This window comes from Paralichthys olivaceus, chromosome 11, assembly GCF_024713975.1.
Source record: "Paralichthys olivaceus isolate ysfri-2021 chromosome 11, ASM2471397v2, whole genome shotgun sequence".
Lineage (NCBI taxonomy): Eukaryota > Metazoa > Chordata > Actinopteri > Pleuronectiformes > Paralichthyidae > Paralichthys > Paralichthys olivaceus.
In genome coordinates, this window is record NC_091103.1 from 6,410,078 (window position 1) to 6,429,355 (window position 19,278).

The 19,278-nt window shown below is 43.7% G+C and overlaps 1 protein-coding gene across 1 annotated transcript in view; it reads left to right on the plus strand.

The window, feature by feature from the left end:
• Positions 1–2,893: 2,893 nt before the first annotated feature.
• The window catches only part of numbl (NUMB like endocytic adaptor protein), a 54,907-nt gene continuing 38,522 nt past the window's right edge, over positions 2,894–19,278 (plus strand). The window contains exon 1 of the mRNA XM_020095276.2: positions 2,894–3,035. The gene's annotated coding sequence lies outside the window, so the exon portion shown is untranslated. The remainder of the gene's footprint in view (positions 3,036–19,278) is intronic.

The window sequence follows — 19,278 nt, forward strand, 5'->3', positions numbered from 1 at the left end:
GAGAGGAATATTTAATTAATTGTGACCATCAGTGTGTGTGTGAGTGTGTGTGTGTGTGTGTGTGTGTGTGTGTGTGTGTGTGTGTGATTATACTGCTCACATCTCTGTCACAGTTAAAACAATACAAAGCGGCTGTAAGTTAAAGTCAGCTTCTACTTTCCATAAAGAGACACGTATATACTCCCATTGTTGAAACCCATTCACTCTAACCTCCTGATATCTCTGACATTAAGGTCCACCGTATTGGCAAGAAAAGTGTTATCTTCTGTGTTTAAGGATAGATAATAAGCCCAAGTGCTCCTCTCTGTGAGGAGGGCTCTGTGCACTGCCTGATGAGTTGGCGAATTAAGCTTTCTCCTCAACCGGCAGACTAGATGAGCAGATTATCAGAGGAATTAATGAAGGTCGTCTGATGGAACTCCACCGAGTAATTGGCTTTTACGCCATAAAATCATATTTGACATTAAGTGTCCTTTAATCGCGTCATTATGACAGAGATGTGCATTGTAACAACAAGACAGTGTGCTGTGTATTTTGCTTAATAAGATGTGAAAAAACCTTTATATGCTTCACAAATTGAGGTTTACTGGCAATTGTCAAGAAGATGCTATAAGCCAAGGACTCCTTCCACTCTGTATTGATCTTTCCATTTCAGTTTCAGACCTCTTTGGGAAATGTCATTGACTGGAGGCCATGTTTTTACGGAGGGTCTTATTCTCCTCCTACACTCTTCTGGTATTGACCAGTGGTACAACAAATTTGGCTCTAATAATACCAGACTCCTGCTAATCAGGGGCTATTTTAGATTCAAGACTGTGCTGTCTTATTTTGTCTTCAATCAAGCCTTTTAAAGCCCAACAGGACCGTCTGCGAGCTGTCCGCCAAACGCTTTTGTCCACAGTGCAGGAGCTGAGATGTGAGGGTTTCGCTGACATTGTAAATGTGATGGAGTAAGATGCAGCGTTTACCTCATCTCTGTCAGTGCTTGATGTTTGTGTCCCTTTGCTGGGTGAGGTTCATGTCTTTTGATACACAAAGTTTATTTTTTCCTGAGTTTTGGAATTAACTCAGTTAATGACTGCAGCACATGTTGAGAGAGGGAAAAAGCACATTCTTCTTTTGTAGTTGTACGCAATGGAAAGTTGGAGTGTTTCGCTGCATGTAAGAAGCAGCTGGCTTCACTTTATTGGAGGAGAATTGGCTCTTTTTGGACCCATGACAGACTTTTTTCATGAGGGCTCACACTGGACTGTGGAGGGATGATTTCTCCCAGTGGCCAGATCATTGAAGAAGTCTAAAACGTGAGAAGATGCTCTTTTCCCTTGAATGCTTGAGATTTTCATTCTTTTTTTCCAAAGAACACAACAACAATTAATGAACTAACACAGAAGTATTCTATTTTTACTCTTCCAAGACCCCCAATAAGATGGAAAACAATTGTGGGGACCCCCTCATGTCCCTGAATAATTTGAAATAACCACATTTTTTACCCATCTACTTGTGACAGAAAAACACAATAAAAAGTTTAAAAAAGATATTAGACATGTATTGAAACCATTTTCACCATGTCACCCATATAATGATAACTTTAATGGACAAATCTTCTCATGTACCCCCTGGTGGTGTGCTATGGACCCTCATCATTCAAATAAAAACAAAAAATTTTTTTAGGTGCCTACTTAAATTAAATTATTTGTATCCATCTTAACCCCACAGAATTCAGGCATACTTGACGTACCTAAGTCTTCAATAGTAGAATAGGAGCCAGAGTCTTCAGCTATCAAGCTCCTCTCCAGTGAAGTCATCTCCCAGTTTTAATTCAGGAGGCAGACGCCCTCTCTATGTTTAAGAGTTGGCTTAAAACCTTCCTCTCTGATAGAGCTTATAGTTAGAGCTGGTTCAGTATCTTGCCCAGAACAAGTCAGCATGCAGAATGGGGAAGACTGAGATCGGACTGCTGACCTTCGGACGACCGCTCATGTTCTTATTTTGTATTAATACTTTACACTTGGATTCACCTCTCCGTTTATGTTCGACATCTCATGTCTTTTCTCATGAATATTGTTTATCTCATTGATGTGCTCTGTTACACATGGCATCTATTGAGCTTCTGTCTTTTTGTTGCTAGTTTTCCCTCACTCTTGCTGAGGGTTGAGGACAGAGGGTGTCACGCCTTGTTAAGCCCTGTATGAAACTAACTGTGATTTGTGAATATGGGCTATACAGAAAATATTTGTTCCTGAAATTTGATTGATTGGCATGTACCCATCAATGTAAAGTGATATCAGTCCAGGACACTGTTTCAAGGCTGTCTTCATCCTATACTCATCCTAGATCTGTACTTAGACAGAGTGCACTAACCCACTATTAATAAATCCATGTTCACTGCAGTGATGTGAGATCCACCTGCACAGCTCTCCATGCGCCCTCCTGCAGGAGACACTTACTCCCAGAGGCTCCCTGCTCCTCCTCCTCCTCCTCCTGCTGCTGCTGCTCAGACGGACACAGCAGCTAAGTCACCACACGGTGGCGCAGTGGAGCTCCTGACACGAATCCATGCGCTTTTTTTTTTCCACCTCTTTTCTGAAAAACATCAATGGGAAGAGTGGATTTGCATGTCCGGCCGTCTGTGCCAATGGGCGCACAGGAAAGGCTGGGTTAGCGGGTGGAGCCGGGGGAAGCAGCCCGGTTAGTGCACAGTCTACAAGCGAAGCATCTGGGGTGACTTGTCACGCAGCGATCCTCAAACCCTGTGTCCGTGCGGTTTTTTTGTTTTGATCGCAGGAGTGAGACTGAATCTCTGTTGAACCTCTTCTCTGTTTGAACGCGAGCGTGCGCGCGTGTGCGCATCGGACCAGGTTGATCTGCGGCTCCACCTCGCCTCGATCCGTCGCCCTCCCAGTGCGGATGAAGAAGATTTGGTGAAATATTTACAGATCCTCATCCTTCCTGTGTGAAGCGGTAGTGTTTTCAGTCCGGGGTCCTGGATCCGCACAGGGGGGGAGCGGGGAGCAGACCAGCCGTCGATCTCTTGGGTGAGTTCACTGGATTTTTTTTTTCGCCCCCCCACCCCCCCCCCACCTCATTTACTGACACTTCCAGGCTTATGTCTTTATAGTGAATGAGTGAAGAAGAGGTGGATGAGTGCGTAATGAAGACGTGAGAGATTGAAAACCAAATGTAATGGTTGATCTGGTTGAGTTTCACCTCAGCTGCTATTGGGCCCATATGTGTGAAACGAATGAATGTCTGTGGTGATGATGATGGTTTGTGTCTTTAATGAAACAAAAACAATATTGTACATGACTCAGAACTACAGACTCACACATCAACCTAACATGATTATTGCCCTGTGTCCTGGAGGAATATCCCAGTGAAGCCATATTGTAATAAAAACTGTAACTTTCTAGCTCTGCTGTTGAAATATTGATCATATTTTGACCAAATGACACTCATCATTGCGTCATTATTGGCGTGGGAATGGAATAATGTGGTATCGATGGAGCTGTAAAGAGTCACCTTGATTATCGGGTAATGGCTGGCTCATAGTTTTACGGGTCTTTCTAGGTATTTTTTCTCCAGGACAGCGTGCACGGCCTCTCAAACAAGAGTTTTTTAATAATTCTATCTGCCTCCAACATCCCCTCCATCTTAACCCCCCCATCATGCACCATACTCGGTGATGAGCTGGGCTTTTTTGTGGTATGGTTACATCATTTTCAGAGTTACTCAGGGCTTCTTCTTCTGCTGCTGCTGCTTTCTCCGATCTATCCCTGCTGCCTGACGCAAATAGGAGGTTGGTAGGATACCAACTGGAGTCATAATGCATCCACACACGCACACACACTTCTGCACTTGGCACATGCCTTCATATATGGACCTAGTAAATGCATGCCGCTCCATTGTCTGTGGAGCTCCATCTGTTCCGTGACATGGCATTCCTCAGACAGCCAGTCATGCTGTTAGGGGGTGGTCCACCCTGACCCTCTGCCTCAGAGAGAGAAGGCGAGAGAGAGAGAGTCAGATGGGGTGTATTAAGAGAGGAGGTGCAGGGCTCAGGGTGTCTCAGCCCACTATCATTATAGACCACCTGCATGGACAGCTCCCGCTCAGGCCAGGGTGGAGAGGTTTGGCCGAGTGTCAGTTTAGAGGAGCTCTAAATTGGGCCTGAGACCAGAGTAGAGGATTTTGAGTTTGAGTTGGATTGGAGCATGAGTTACATTAAGACAGGACTTGTTTTGGAGCTTGAGTAGGAGGATGCTATGTTGGATCCAAAGCTAGAGCGAGAGAGGAGCTGGGTATGGTCTTCTGTAGTCACTTGTTGGGGCAAGGGATGGTCCAAAATCCGGATGAGGTGGGCCAGAGAAGGTTTACATTTGGTCTGGAGCTGGGGTGAGAGGAAGTCTAGGGCTGTGACTAAGGCTACATCCATAACACTATTTTTTCTTCAGAACACGCATCAACTCTGCTATAGATACTCTGGGCATTCAAACTACTCTAGAGCAAACGTAGAAGTTTAGAAATGCAGCTGGACCCAGACCAGTGTGGAGAGTTTTGGCCTATTGTCAGTAAAGCTCATAATTGGACCAGGCTAGAGTAGGGTGAGTTTGGTTTGGGCTACATTAAGATTAGGTTTGTTTTAGAGCTGGAGTAGGAGACTGCTATGTTTGTTCCAAAGCCAAGGATAGAGAGGAGCTGACTTTATGGTCTCTTGCAGTGTTTGGATGCCAATTTAGGTTTGCAAAGCCAGGTGCAACACTTGAAAACAGACGTTATTGTTCACAATTGTCGGCTGCTCGGTTGGAGATGTATAAAGTGACGTCATGACGTGTCTCTCTTGCTCATGGAAAAGCAAACTTGTTATTACAAGCTTTACAAGTTGAACAAGCTCGGAACCTGCACAAGCATTTCACTTAGTGAAAAAGGGGTAATAGGGGCTAGGTATGGTCCGATACCTGAATGAGGAGAGTCTGAGAGAGGTTAGATTTGTTCTGGAGCTTGGATTAGTGGAAGTCTAGGTTTGGTCTAGGGCGCTGACTGAGGAGAACTAATTTTGGTCCAGAAATAGGACTAGAGGAAGGGCAGCTTTAGTCTATAGGGCTGAGGCAAGAAGAAAAGTATGAAGAGAGGTCAAGGTTTTAGAAGTCAATTTAAAGGTGTTGCCTGATATAAATTAGCTTTCAGTGTGGGTAATCACTGCTGCAACTCAGTCATCACAACAAGAACATCATTACACCAACCCCATCCATACTGCAGCACACAGACACACACACACACACACACACACACACACACACACACACACACACACACACACACACACACACACACACACACACACACACACACACTCCATTTCCCCTTAGACCATTTCCCCTCTCCACAGCTCTGATTGCTGCATTAGGACTTGGCTGTCTTTTGTTGTCTGCACACACACACACACGCACACATGCACACATGCACATACACACATACAAGGGGGAGGGCTGGCCCAGCGGAGAACACAATACAACAGGGATCAAAGGTCATCCAGCTGGCCAATCACCAGGCTTTCTGGGTTGGCTATTGGCGGAGGAGGGCGTTGTCCCCCCTTTTGTGCTGGTCAGGGTGGGTCCACTAAACAAGTAGCTGCACTTCCAGCCACGGCCCAGCTACTACCAGCAGCCTCGCTGTGTTTCCTCCGAGGCCGTCGCAGCGTCAGACTGCTGCAGGTCAGGGGCGTGCAGCTCAGAGGAACTTCTGTTTTGATTTACGACAGGATTTCTGGTTTATATTAGTTTTAAATTAGCTCCATCTTAACTTAAGTTGTTGAACCTTCACTGAGAAGGATAACAAGTAAATAATATAAGGATTTAAACTATAAAATATTAAAATACAACTGCACTGAGGTTTGTTTTCTGAGTTGACTGCCATGATGCACAGTGGCTGCTTATTGGTCCTGTGTGCGTATTAATGAATTAAACCAACAAATGCCCTTAAATTAATTACAAAATTATATTTATGGCAGTGGGATTAGCTAATTAAAGAAAATATATAAAAATATAATGAGATTTGAAGCACTAGAAAGATGGTTAGGAGAGGGGGGATGCAAAGACATGAGTGGAGGAAAGAGGAAGTAATGTAGATTCGGAGCAGGGTGCTGAGAACGAGAGAGAAAGACGAGATAACAGAAATTTGGAGAGAGAGTAAGTGACGCTGCAGAAAGACAGAGAATGAGCGAGTGATCATGTAAGAGAAGAAGAAAAGATGGACTGGGAGAGAGTTTGCCACCAGGGAAACTGAGGGAGCCTTTAGTTCCCCACTCGCTGTCTTTTCATTGGTGGCAGAGATTCCTCTGCTCTTTGGATCTTGTGATCTTGCCAGTTTGCGCAGAAGTTCTGTAGCAGAGGACATTTACATCCACATCATCCTCCCTCTTACTTTCTTACACACACACACACACACACACACACACACACACACACAGACACAGACACAGACACACACACACACAGACAGACACTACACACTTCCATCTTTGCCGTCTGATGCCTAAGTGCCTTCAGAATGTGCTGAGTGGAGTTATCAGATTTTTGCTGGCTAGTTAGATGCAACCACTCCTCACTTCCTACTTATAGTAGTTCCATTAGTGCACACACTAATGGCACGCTCACATTGCAGAGATATGGGCCTGTTGTTTTGTCTGTGTGTGTGTGTGTGTGTGTGTGTGTGTGTGTGTGTGTGTGTGTGCATTTGCTGCACGCTCTTATTGGTGTGCATTATGCTTATGTGGATTGATAAATGATCGCAACAATAGATTTGAAAGCCTGTCTTATGTGTGAAGGCAGTGATTTGTGTTTCCCTCTGTGTTTGACCATGCATGTGTGTAGAGCAATGCTCAGTGGCTTGTGTGTACGTACGTATGTGTGTGTGTGTGTGTGCTGCATGTTTCCCTAGTGATCAGCAGTTTATTTCTTTGCTTCAGTGATTTTTTTTCTCTGCAGATAACAAGGAAAGTGGAAATGGGTCTTTCTCAGTCGCCACAACTCCGAGTGGGGCGCTCATCGCCACAAATAATTGTCACTTCGAGTTTGAATTGTTGGCGTCTTGATTTATTTTTTGATGATGACCTATTTCAGCGTGTTTAGCAGTTGAAGATTAGACGCACCATCTCGATGAAAGATGTGCCTCCAAGACAAAAAAGCCCAAATACCAATAAAGCTTCGGCCTCTTGCACACCACATCCCTCCCTCCCTCAGGGTCTGATTTGATCTATATGCTTTTACAAGCTTTTAGCAGCTGATTTGCTCGCTGCTTTTTCGATTGTTTTCACATGGTTTGTCCCAAATTACACTTAGTGCCTACTGCAAACCTCCAACACAGAATGGCTTTAATCCCAAACCTCCTGATGCTGTGTGAACACAGTGGTAGAACCAGTGTGTAGAAATGTCTACACAGTGATGACTGGGCTATGTGGAGGAGGCTCATTCCCAGTGCGAGATTCACGGCAGAACGACAGAGTTACCAAAGCTGTTTTAAGACAGGAACTCTGGAGAATGTCCACACAATGGTGAACACGTCATCTCAAGAACACTGCAGTTTATGTATAAATGGTCACTTGGACTCATGGATGAAGTGACCACATTTTGCTTTTCAAAGGTCAAGGTCACAGTGTAATTTCAGTGTAATTTGGCACAAAACTTCACTGCGACTCAAAGATGAACTGATCAGAATCTGGGTGGCCAAAGGTCAATAACCTTTTTTGCCTAGTGAATTCTGTTTCAGTTATGCATCTGTTGTGTGTTAGAAACGTCATCACTCATAATGAATCCTCTGGAGGATCTCCTGCACTGTTCATTCTGACATTATCCAGATATTTTACTTGTGGGCCGGCAGGTTGAAACTCTGGAGTCCATCTACTATCTGATAGATTAGAGTCACAGCCAAGTTCAATGGCATCTGTGACAGTATGTGGCTGTAAAACAGTGTACATGCTTTCACTTTTTCCCTGGATTAAAAATAAATATGATTGCATAATCAGGATTCTCCATTAGATCTGAGGAGGTAAATGAGATGAGCTTTCTGCACCGTAATGCACGGGAGAAACCCTGGCATTGTCGGTAATCTCGTGTTATATACAATACCTACAGCTCATGTTTCGTTGACTTTCTCCCTGCACGTGTCTGTTTTAATTCAAAGCCTGTGCTATGTGAGTGTGTGTGTGTGTGTGTGTGTGTGTGTAGCGGATGGTTTCACTGGCTCCTCCGCTGTACTATTCCAGTGTGACGCCGGGGGAGAGAGATTGTTAGCAACAGACCAAAGAACCCAAGTTAAATCTCCCAGAGCACAGAGGGGCCCATTCACTGTGCTATGTGAAGAGTGGAGAGAGGGAGAGAGAGGGAGATAGAGGTGGCTGCGAGTGAGGTGGGGGGTGGGACAGACAGACAGAGGAGCGGGGTGACACTTAAAGCGTTTTTTATGGTTGATGGCGTGCATCTGTCGGGGTGTGAGTGTGTTGCATCGCTCCACCGGCCTGGCTGGAGCAGTCGGAGACACAGAGACCGGGTGAAGGATGGAGGACAGCTGATAGCACTCCACATGATAGAGGACACACAGGAAAAAAAAGCTCTGTACGTGTGTCTGTGTCTGTGTGTGTGTATGTGTGTGTGCCTCCGAGGGAGAGAGAGGGAGCAAGTTTGAATTTATGAGCAGCCACAACTCACCTCCACACAAATGATTCACTGGAGTACATGTATAGTGCATATGTCTGTGTGTGTGTGTAGAAGTTAACATGTGACTAATAGCTCGGTCGCGTGTGTGTGACAAGAAATGACAAGAGCTGACAAAATAAATGTCAAGCAACGTGAGTGTCGGGCGATGCTGTTTGAAAACTCTTCACAGGGGGTGCGGGAATGACACACAGGAGGTAATGGTGGCGCTCACATTACCCTGTATGACTTTCGAATGAAATACTACACTTAGCAGGGCTTATTAGAGCCTGACTGATGAATCAGCCAGGATGATATATCATCTCCATGAGAAAGCCACTAATGAGCACTGCTTAGCTTAATTGTGAAACGCTCAGTAAGTTGCAGTTTTCTTTACATTTAAGGAATAAGTTATGCTATGCAGTTACAGAAAAATATTTATAACGTGTTATGTCTGTCAGGGAGAGGGATCCCTCACATGTGGCTCCCTCGGGGGTACTATCTACATTTTATCTGGTAGTTTTTCCTCACTCTTGTTGAGGGCTAAGGACAGAGGATGTCAAACTGTGTTAATCCCTATTGGATTGATTATACAGAAGGAAATACATAAATTATAATGGTAATAAAAAGACAAGTAATAGCCTGGCACCCAAATTAAATTCAGGAATATGCCCTTCAGCGTTGAGACACCATCTCCGACAAACTTATTTCCTGAGGCGACTCATTCCCGAGCCTTGGTTCCATCATGTGATGTCACCCAAACCTTCTCAGAGAAAGTTGATAGTTGATAATTTGTTGGAGATGAACCGGTTCTATTAGTCCACAGTGAAATCTGCCACTTTTTCTTCCCTAAGAAAATTCTGTTTACATTTCGCTTCTCTTTTAGTCGACATTTAGGCAAACTTTTAACAAGCTGTTCAAACAGGCTGAGCAGCCCTGTCTGTCTTATCCCCCAGCCTCACAGTCTCAGCTGCAGGAGGAGGTGAGCAGCACTGTGTTGAATGACATGTTAGCTGGCATAATTGCAGGGGGTCCTTGGGGATTGCTGTTTGTGTTATTATGAAAAAAAATGGTTAAATACATTTAAGTGATGCTGTTATTACGTTTCCACATAAACGATCATTATATGAAACAAACGAACTGCTGCTCAAACTTAAACAGCTGCTTCATTTTAGTTTTCAGTGTGTACTGTATGAATTATTCTGTCTCTTATATAATTAAATATATGATGATGTTGATTCGATTTAGTTGACGTACATTGAAGTTGTGTTATCATCTTGCCCAGAATCTCTGGCCAAGGATGAGAATCTTGGTTGATAAAACCTCCTCTCTGTTTACCGGTGCGATGACTCATGGTTGTCATGGCGAGTGCTCTGACAGCAATGCAGCTAATCGAGAGCATCTGACTCCACATGACTGTCCTCCCTTCATCTCTCTCTTCGCCTCCATCAGTCCATTGCTTTTGAGTCTCGCCTCTTTTCTTTCCTTTCGGCCGTGCTATCTTCGCGGACTTTGATTCGTTCGTTCTTCCACACCTCCCTGTTTCCTCACATCTTTTCCTCCCTTCTATTGCACTTCTCTTTTCATCCCTCGCTTTAGCTCCACAGCCCTCACCAACCTTTAATAAACCTTACATAGATTTTATTTTCACACCGTCTCCCCTCACTGTCCCTCTCTCAGTCCCTTGCGTCTGCCTGTCTTTCTATGGGGGGCCAGCTGTGCACCAGATGTGGCTCACTCTCCCAGCTGTTGGCATTATGATCAGCATGAATACAATGGAAGGGATGAAAGTAATCCCTATAAAACATGTGAGAAGGATAAATATACAAAAATACAAGAAGGAAGGATAAAAAAAAACCCCAACAGCACTATTAATTACAGTCTAGTACGGGAATGTTTTATGAGATGTAATTGAAGCCGATCATAAACACAGAGTACCACAGACGCACTGTAAATCCTGAGAGGACCATTTTAGTGATGCTACAGTGGATAAATATGCTATTAAATGGAGTTATGTCACTTTTGAGAACAGACAGATTTGACTGTAAATCCCTGTTAAGAGATTGGAGGCTTGTGTTAATTAGAAACCCCGTAACAGAAATGCTAAGAGGTGTGAAGAGTAGAGAAGAGGAGGGTCACAGCTGATTGAAATAATCCAGACGTGAACTTTTTTAGAAATTAAAAAACGAGGACAGGGCTTGAAGAAACGTTTCACGTCACAGCTCATGTTCCTCGCTCCCTTTAAAGAAATGCCTTTATATTCTGGGAAATATGCTCCTCTGTTAGTTAAAAATGTATCCAGCAAGTTAGCTTATTTTAGCATTCATACTCCAGGGGGACAGAGCTCCTGTGACTCTGTCTTTAAAATATACATAGCAGCCTGATTAATTAACATCTTGGTGAAGTTATAGAAAGCAGAGTGTAAAAGAGACAGACTGGGGAGAATGTCTCAGCCAGAGGAGCACGTCCAACTAGTGACTGATCAGGTCTTTGCTTCTTGTGGACATCCAGTCATCCCCCCCCCCCCCCCTCCTTTTTCTGCACACATTCATCAGTACTCTGCTGATGAACTACAGCTAATTTACTGTTGACCCACATTACACTTTTCATTAGTTAATTTACCGTTAAATTACTGTTAATCATTTTCACTTTTCCATTTTTGTCCTTTGGTCACATATTACAATTTTTAAGTGAGTTATATATATTAGTTAACAGGATTATGCAAAAACCAATTGAAGGATTTCCACGAAACTTGAGTCAGGAGGGAGCCAAAGGGAATTTGGGAATTTCTCCAGGAATTTCTTTCACAATTTAATTTTGTGAGATAGGGTGTTTTTCAACAATATCTGTGATTTATCAGAGAATAGTAATAATAATGGATGTGGATGAAAAAAATCAGACATCGGTAGGGGACTGAATTTTGATGCATATCCAGACGTTGTTTCATAAGGGGACTGTTGGACCTTGGTGGAAGCATGCACTCTCTGAGAACCATTCTAGTTTATTTACTTTGTCCTCCCAAACTAAGTATTGAGAAATTGTAACAAAACAATTGTCCTACAGGGATTAATAAAGTTTTTCTTGATTAAGATTCAGATTTTGAGCCAGGCCAGCCGTTCCTCCATGTCTTTGTAAAAAGCTACGCTAATCATCTGGCTCTTCCCGTCTGTTAGCATTGAATACTTACACAAGTTATACTTCAGAAATGTTTCGCAGCATGATATACATGGGTCTGAAATATTAGTATAAAGACATGCTGTGTGTATTTTATTTTTTGGCCAATTTACCCATTATGTTAGATGGGTTTACGACACAGAATTTCCTGATTTATGGCTCTCATAATCCTTCACAACCCACAAGATCATCGTCAGGTTGTTGATTTTGTGAAATAGTGTTGGCTTCAAATACTGCGGGGATAAAATTCAGCTTTTTAACAGGGGACAAATCTGGGAAACGTATCAGACTGGTTTTCACACCACAGCTCTGTATTTGCTGGTGCAGATGGATGAGGCTGCGGGCCAAGAGGAAGACGTGAGGAGCCATCGTAGGTGCTGGGGAGATGGACAGAGCGCAGGGAGAGAAAGATGAAAGGAGGGCAAGATGGAGGAGGGAGAGATGTCTCGTTTTGAAGGCGGGCTGCTGTAAAATGTCAGAGCCTCGGTGGAAAAAAAGAAAAGCATGCTGGAGATGGAGATTGTTGATAGTGTTAGCATTTAGAGTGGATTGTTCCTGTTGTGACTGCCCAGGGACTGTGAGGCAAATGGAGAGCAACATTTTGACTGATTATAGCTCATTACACAACAGCCATGTTGGACCCACAGCTAATGGACAGTGACTGACCTCCCCACCTTTTCTATACCTTTGTTTTCTCTCATCTTTTTTTTTAAATAACCCTTCCTGTCTTTTTCCAATTTCCTCTCAATCCTTGCTAACTTAAAAGCTCCTCCTGTCTTCTATCTTTCTCAGTCTTCTCCCTTTCCTTGAAAAGATCCATTTCTTCATCCACCTTACTTTCCCCCTCTGTCTGCCTCTGTCGGTCAGAGGAAGTTGCAGTCTCTGGCTCCCAGAGGAACAGACAGGCCTTTGTCTGTTTGAACTGTAGGAAGATGAGTCGCCGTCCGCCCAGCAAGCCCAGTAGGGATTCAGGATTCGTCTGTGGCAAGCTAACCAACCAGACAACTGTAAATCAGCTAGCCAATCAAACCAGAGCCTTCCTGGTCTGCACACAGTCAGTCAGTCAGTCAGGTATTATGTTAGGCTCTCATGACTGGAAGAATGGAGGAGAAAGCATGGTGCACAGGGAGCAGGAGAGACCGCAGACTTTGGTTCAACGTTTTCCAAGCATAACCAAAATGTACAGGGACTTTAAAACCTGAACAGGAAAAAAAACTCTCCCACTCACTTGGGCTAATTTTCAAAATGTGAAATTATTGCAGCCCAATTCATCACCTCCTGCAATAAACGCTATGAGATTTACCAGAGGGGACTGCCAGAGGATATAAAATGCAGAGCGTTGCCAATTCAGTGACTTTGTCTCGACATTTCGTGACTTTTCAGACGTAACTCCTTCGACAAATCTTCAACAGAAGAGCCCATTTACTTCTGTATCAGTTTTGTTTGGTGGGAGGTTTATAAGACAAGTGGACGTATGGCGGTTGTCATTAGCTGTTTTTTGGGTCAGACGTGTTCACAACAAAAGGAAAGTGTCCGAAACGTTCAAGTGAGGGATGGGATTGGATTTGCGATCTCTCATGCAGCCCCTCCATAACATGTCTCATTCTGTTTAAATCACAGTTGTTCTGTGGTTGCTCATAGTTTCACAGAAATAGTGAGTCTGTTTCTGCTTCAGTAATAATTCCTGGTCACACTCTAAATGAACTCTGATCTCATTAGAAGAAAGAAGCACAGAGAAGTAATGAAACTACAGCAGCAGGTTAGTGGCAGCATAGTTTGCATGGTCTGTGCAAGCTCATTTAACCACACTCCTCTGTCTGCACCAACTTTTTCACCCAACCACATCACATCCAAGCCCTTTTAGAATAGGAAACCAAAAAACATCCAGTAACATTGATTTTTTTATTGTATTTCATGGCTGAAACTACTTCACATCATTCCACTCAACACAATCCTTCTGATGTCATTTCCACTGCTTTTACTACAGGCATGATGAAATTAAAGATAAAGCTGACGTTCTTTTTTTCTTATGTTTAACTTTATTGGATAAGGCTCTAGGCACCTCAGGCCTCAACAAGCCTTAATAAGGAGATCAATAGAAAGTGTATACACTGTCCTCACACAGGCTGTGTCAGCTCCCACCTCGGATCACAGAGGAATATTTGGAAGATAGACACCAAGGAGACGCAACCAGTGTGGAAATGATCTGATGTGATGGGAACACTATGGTCTGATTACAGTGGAGCAGCTCCTCCTTCATCTCTCGCCTCGTACTACCACTCCAGTCTCTGTGAAGTCCATTTGTCAGGGGAGGTGAGCTCGCATTAGCCATTCTCTTTAAGCCTGCCTTCCTTTGACATCACCCCTCGTCTCTCTGTTTTTAAAGAATTGTGCCAGGGTAGAGGTGGACGAGAAAAAGATGAGGATGACAGAGACAATAAAGCAGTTGTGAGACGAATAGAAATAAATGACTCAGGGATGGACACCAAACTCACTCACTCATGTCCTGTTACTGGATCATCCAGTTCACCAGATGGCTGCTTGATACACGTGTGAAGGAAACAGGCCGAGACATGTCTGTCTGTCTATGTCTATGTCTGTGTCTGTGTGTCTATGTGTCTGTGTGTCTGTGTGTCTGTGTGTGTGTGTGTGTGTGTGTGTGTGTGTGTGTGTGTGTGTGTGTGTGTGTGTGTGTGTGTGTGTGTGTGTGTGTGTGTGTGTGTGTGTGTGTGTTTACATCCTATCTGTCCGGTGCTGCTCACTGTGCTCCACATAGGGAATGTGTTATTGCTCTTGCTTTGCATTCTTGAGAGCCAGAGGAGCCTCTCAACCTCTTTTAACCCCCTTCTCAGCTGTAGACCATCTTTCAAGCTTTTTTTTCTTCATCCCTCCTTTCTCCCTCTCTCTCTCTCACACACACACACACACACACACACACACACACACACACACACACACACACACACACACACTCTCTTACACACTCTGCACAGCTTCTTTCCTCACATGGATTTGTTTACATCCTGGCAGCCACCTCCCACAGTACGAGGCTGTGACACAGGCTGTATGGAAGACATACTTCTTGCTGAAGTGCTGCACAGTCAAACTGTATTTGCAGGAGATGAGGACTTGGCTATAAAGTTCTCCCCCCCTATTTTGACACAAATGCATTTTGAGAGTTTTTTGAGACTGGCTGGTTGTTAGCACGGGGAGGGAAGTCGACCTGGCATACTGGTTTCGTATCCCGTCCTTCCCTGTTCCCTTGAGACATGTTGTGATGGACAGATCCTCAGTTGCACGAGGCCTGGCTGCCTGTGAAGTGGAGGGACTGTTTATGCTTGCTGTCCATGTCTATTTCTATGTAGTTGTATGATGGTGCCTGCTGCATCACAACCACTGCTCCACAGTCTTTCTGTGTGGTGTTTGCATGCTCTCCCTGAGTCTGCGTGGGTTTTCTCTGAGAACTCCAGCTTCCTCCCACAGTCCAAAAACATGCAGATTGGGGTTAGACTCTAAATTGACTGTAGGTCTGAATGTGAGTGTGAATGGTTGTTTATCTCTGTATGTTGCTGCTGTGATTTACCGGAGCCCTGTGCAGAGCTTACCCATTGGGAGCTGGGATTGGTTCCGGCTGCCTCCATGAGCACCAAAGGAGAAGTGGTATGGATGATGGATGAAATATTGAGGCTCCTTCTTTTACAGCATGTGTGTGCTTATGTACTTCAGAGGTCAGATGAGGCTTGTTCAAAACCATCCTATTTACACATCATGCCTGCACATTCATACGCTACATTCCTTTCAGTCACACTTTTCTACACCAATTCCCCAGTGCACATCTACAGTATTTAAGACTTGCTCAACATGCAAAGAGAATAATCTAATCTACATGTTTGCCTCAGGCCCCAGTTTCACAAAGCAAAGTTTATGAGAGATTTGGTTCAATGTTCTGTGGAGGCTTCTTCTTCCCTTGTGTATCTGTACACCACTCTGTGTGTTATGAAACAGAAATATACATTTTTATAAAAAATAAAACTAAGGCAACAACACAGTGTTGTACTTTAAAGTATGTACAAGTCACTTTGTCTCATATTCAGCCTTAAAATCACACTTTTTCTTGGAAGAAATTACTTTTCATGAGTTTCCGCTATCACGGTTCCTTTTTAAGAAGTCAAGTATCTGTTTCAGTCATGAGACCAGACAGCTTAAAACATGACAAATTAATTTACAGAGTTTAAGACTGGACTTTGATGAGATACAAAATATTTATTCAGCAAAATGTTTCTTCAAGTATACTGTTGATACTATAAGCATTTGCAAGTCATAGAGCTTTTGTGTGTCTGTGCATGGCTCTATGTAGGTCTGTGTTATCTAATACAATCTGTCCATATCTAATATTCAAACTGCTAACCCTTGAGGGTGAAGAGACAGAGGAGAGAAGAGGAAAAGGAGAGAAGAGGAAAGGACAGGAGAGGAGAGAAGAGGAAAGGACAGGAGAGGAGAGGAGGGTTTTCCTATATCACTGATAAATATCTTCCTGGAACCTGTTTAACTTTAAGAGGGAATCATACACAGAACAGATTGAATACACACGCACAAAGTGGCAAATGCTATTTTGCTCAGTTAGTGAGTATGTGACACTTCAGCCATGAGTGGATTAAAACACAAGTTACAAAGTCTGCCACTGACTGAAAGGTCATGGACACACACACACACACACACACACACACACACACACACACACACACACACACACACACACACACACACACACACACACACATACATTCTCCTTCTTGCAAACGGTTCAAACTTTAACCTTTACAGAGAAACACTAATGTTTTCAAACCATCCCAAGATCGAGTCTTGTGTAGGGAAGCACAGAGGAAGATCTTTTAAGTATTTAGGAGAGAAACCACTGCTTCTCTTCAACATGGTCCATCTGTTCTGAACTGTGGTGTAACATCGACCAGCCATATTTCACTTGGAACCAGGTGCACTGTTTGTGTGTGTTGCTGAGGAGGAACACATTTGGATGTAGTTATTCCCTGAACCAATCACAAGCCAGTAAGGAATGCTATGGGGCAATGGAGGTAAGAAAAAGAAAATTGATTCAATATTCAAGTAGAGTATTTCAAAATTCACGAGAGACTGACTGTAGCTCCCAAGTGACTCCCCTTAATTCCGTTATGCCCAACTGCATGAGCTTAGACTAATAATAATTACTTAATTTTTTTGGTATTACATTTTCCCTTTCTCTGAATCCACCGGATTTTGGCCTTCTCTCCCTCTTTCTCTCCCTCTTTGTCTTTGCCTTTTTCTTTTTTCAAACATTGTTCCGCACCGATACAGCAGATTCCACCCGCCAGGCACACGCAATGAAGTGAAAAACAAGAATGGAGCTTGAATCAATTAATCTGTGGATGCATTTAATTTAGTGGCGCTCTGGATAAGCGCTTCTGAAGTGTTGCTAGCTGCATCAGGCTTTTTAATTTTTTTTTATATTAATATGAATTAGGGCTGATCTGTGTTGATCTGCTGTCAGCCTGGATGCAGATCACAATGAAGGGAGGTGGTGAAGTCATCCTCTCTCGTCCAAGAGGCGTAGATTAAGAAATATGAGATGCACTGTAACATCATGCTTTTAGGAGTGCACATAAACAATGATGCTTTCTCTAAATTGATGTGTGTGCTGTTTAATTTGACTTGATGGTTTAGTTTTTCTTATAGACACAATATAAAGCAGGAACATCACCTGTACTCAGCGATCATCAACCTGCTGTATAATAAAAGACTTGCAGGAGTTAATTCAGAACTATTAAAAACTTGGTGCTGTGGTAATGATGTTAAAACATATTAAAAACAGACTGCTCTCGTTCTATTTCCAGCGCCCCTGAAGATTATTTGGCTTCCTGTCATTGCTTCACAATCGTGTGTGTGTCACAGCCTTTGGGCCAAACTGATCTACCCATGGAAGCTGTTCCTGGGTTGGAGATGTCAGAGGAGGCTTGTTGGGAGACGTCTGGTTAAGAATATTTCCATATCTCCAGGGCTTTTGTTTGGGGCGTGGAGCTGTGTTTTTTACCACGACTGTCTCCATCACTGTGTTATGGAGCAATCAGAGAGACAACTCTCCTCCTACCGACAGATGGTCGTGTGTGTGGTGTGTCTGCGTGCTCCTGCTGACATTTGGGTGAGGGTTTTTTGCCCCGTGGGGGAGGGTAAGAGGGGTTTCGGAGAGGAAGAGGAGGTGGAGAAGTGTGGTGAGAGGTCAGCGGAGGCACAGCTGGTGAGACCCCCACTCCAACCAGCTGCTGCCTGAAAAGAGCCTGTCAGCAGCCTGCCTGCCTGCATGTCACTGCCCCTCCCTCCGTCTTGTGCCCCTGCAGCTTCAGCCCAGCTGTTCCAAACTTTCTCCTCCCCTAGCACTATGCACCCTGACCTCCACAGAGAAAGAAAACCTCATCCTGCATTTACAAACAAGCATGCATGCTCCTCGGTGCACATACAACAGTCATAACCTTGCCCCTGTTCAGGCAGGTATCCAGTTAGTCACATCAAAGATATCCCAGGAGTGATGGTGTAAATCCGCTGGAGCAAGTAGTGGCCTGAGGCTGGAGTAAAACCACCAGCTGGGTCCTCTCCACTGTGGACCATCGAATGACAAACACTGTGTTTTGACATGAAATGCCAGAGCAATGCTAATTGTTTGTTTTACCCTAAAAACTACAACTTTTGAATACTGTGTGTCACTGCTAACCTTTTCTCTGGATGCAATTTGTTTCATTTTATCTTATTGCTGTGTGAAAATCAACTCACCAAGACTTGAAGCATGATTCAAGAGTGAGTCATGTCCATATTTAAGTCTGTACATATTCTGAGCTTCTCCAAAATAAATGCAGTCCTAAAAAGGTTCCTACCCTAGCTTCCTGTACAGTATCTGGTGGTTTCCCCTGGGTGTTATTTCAGTGCTACACTTCCGTGTCCAGCTTCTGTGAGGCCGAACGCCCGGAGCTGAGTAGTAGACAGAAAAAAAAAAATTTAAGTGGAAGTGTACGATTTCTGTGTTTCTTTTCCTATGAAAGTCCACACTACTCGGAAAACAGAGACGTTTGGAAACACTGGTGGTCTCGTTTGAAAACTTCAGTCCTGTGCTTGAGTCTGGACGGGCAGAAACAGATGTTTGGACACAATGACATTGACACTCTCAACTGCTTGCTGATTGGATCTTTTCGCTCACAGCGCAGCCTTCACTGATTCGTCAGGTCCTTTTTACATGACCACATGCTACCAGTGTAGCACACAGTAATCAATTACAAGTGTCACTGACCCTGTTATCTTTGCTAACAGCTGTTTTGCTGTATATTCTGCACTTAACAATGATACAGCTGCTTAGCCTACATGCATTAGAGATGAGCTA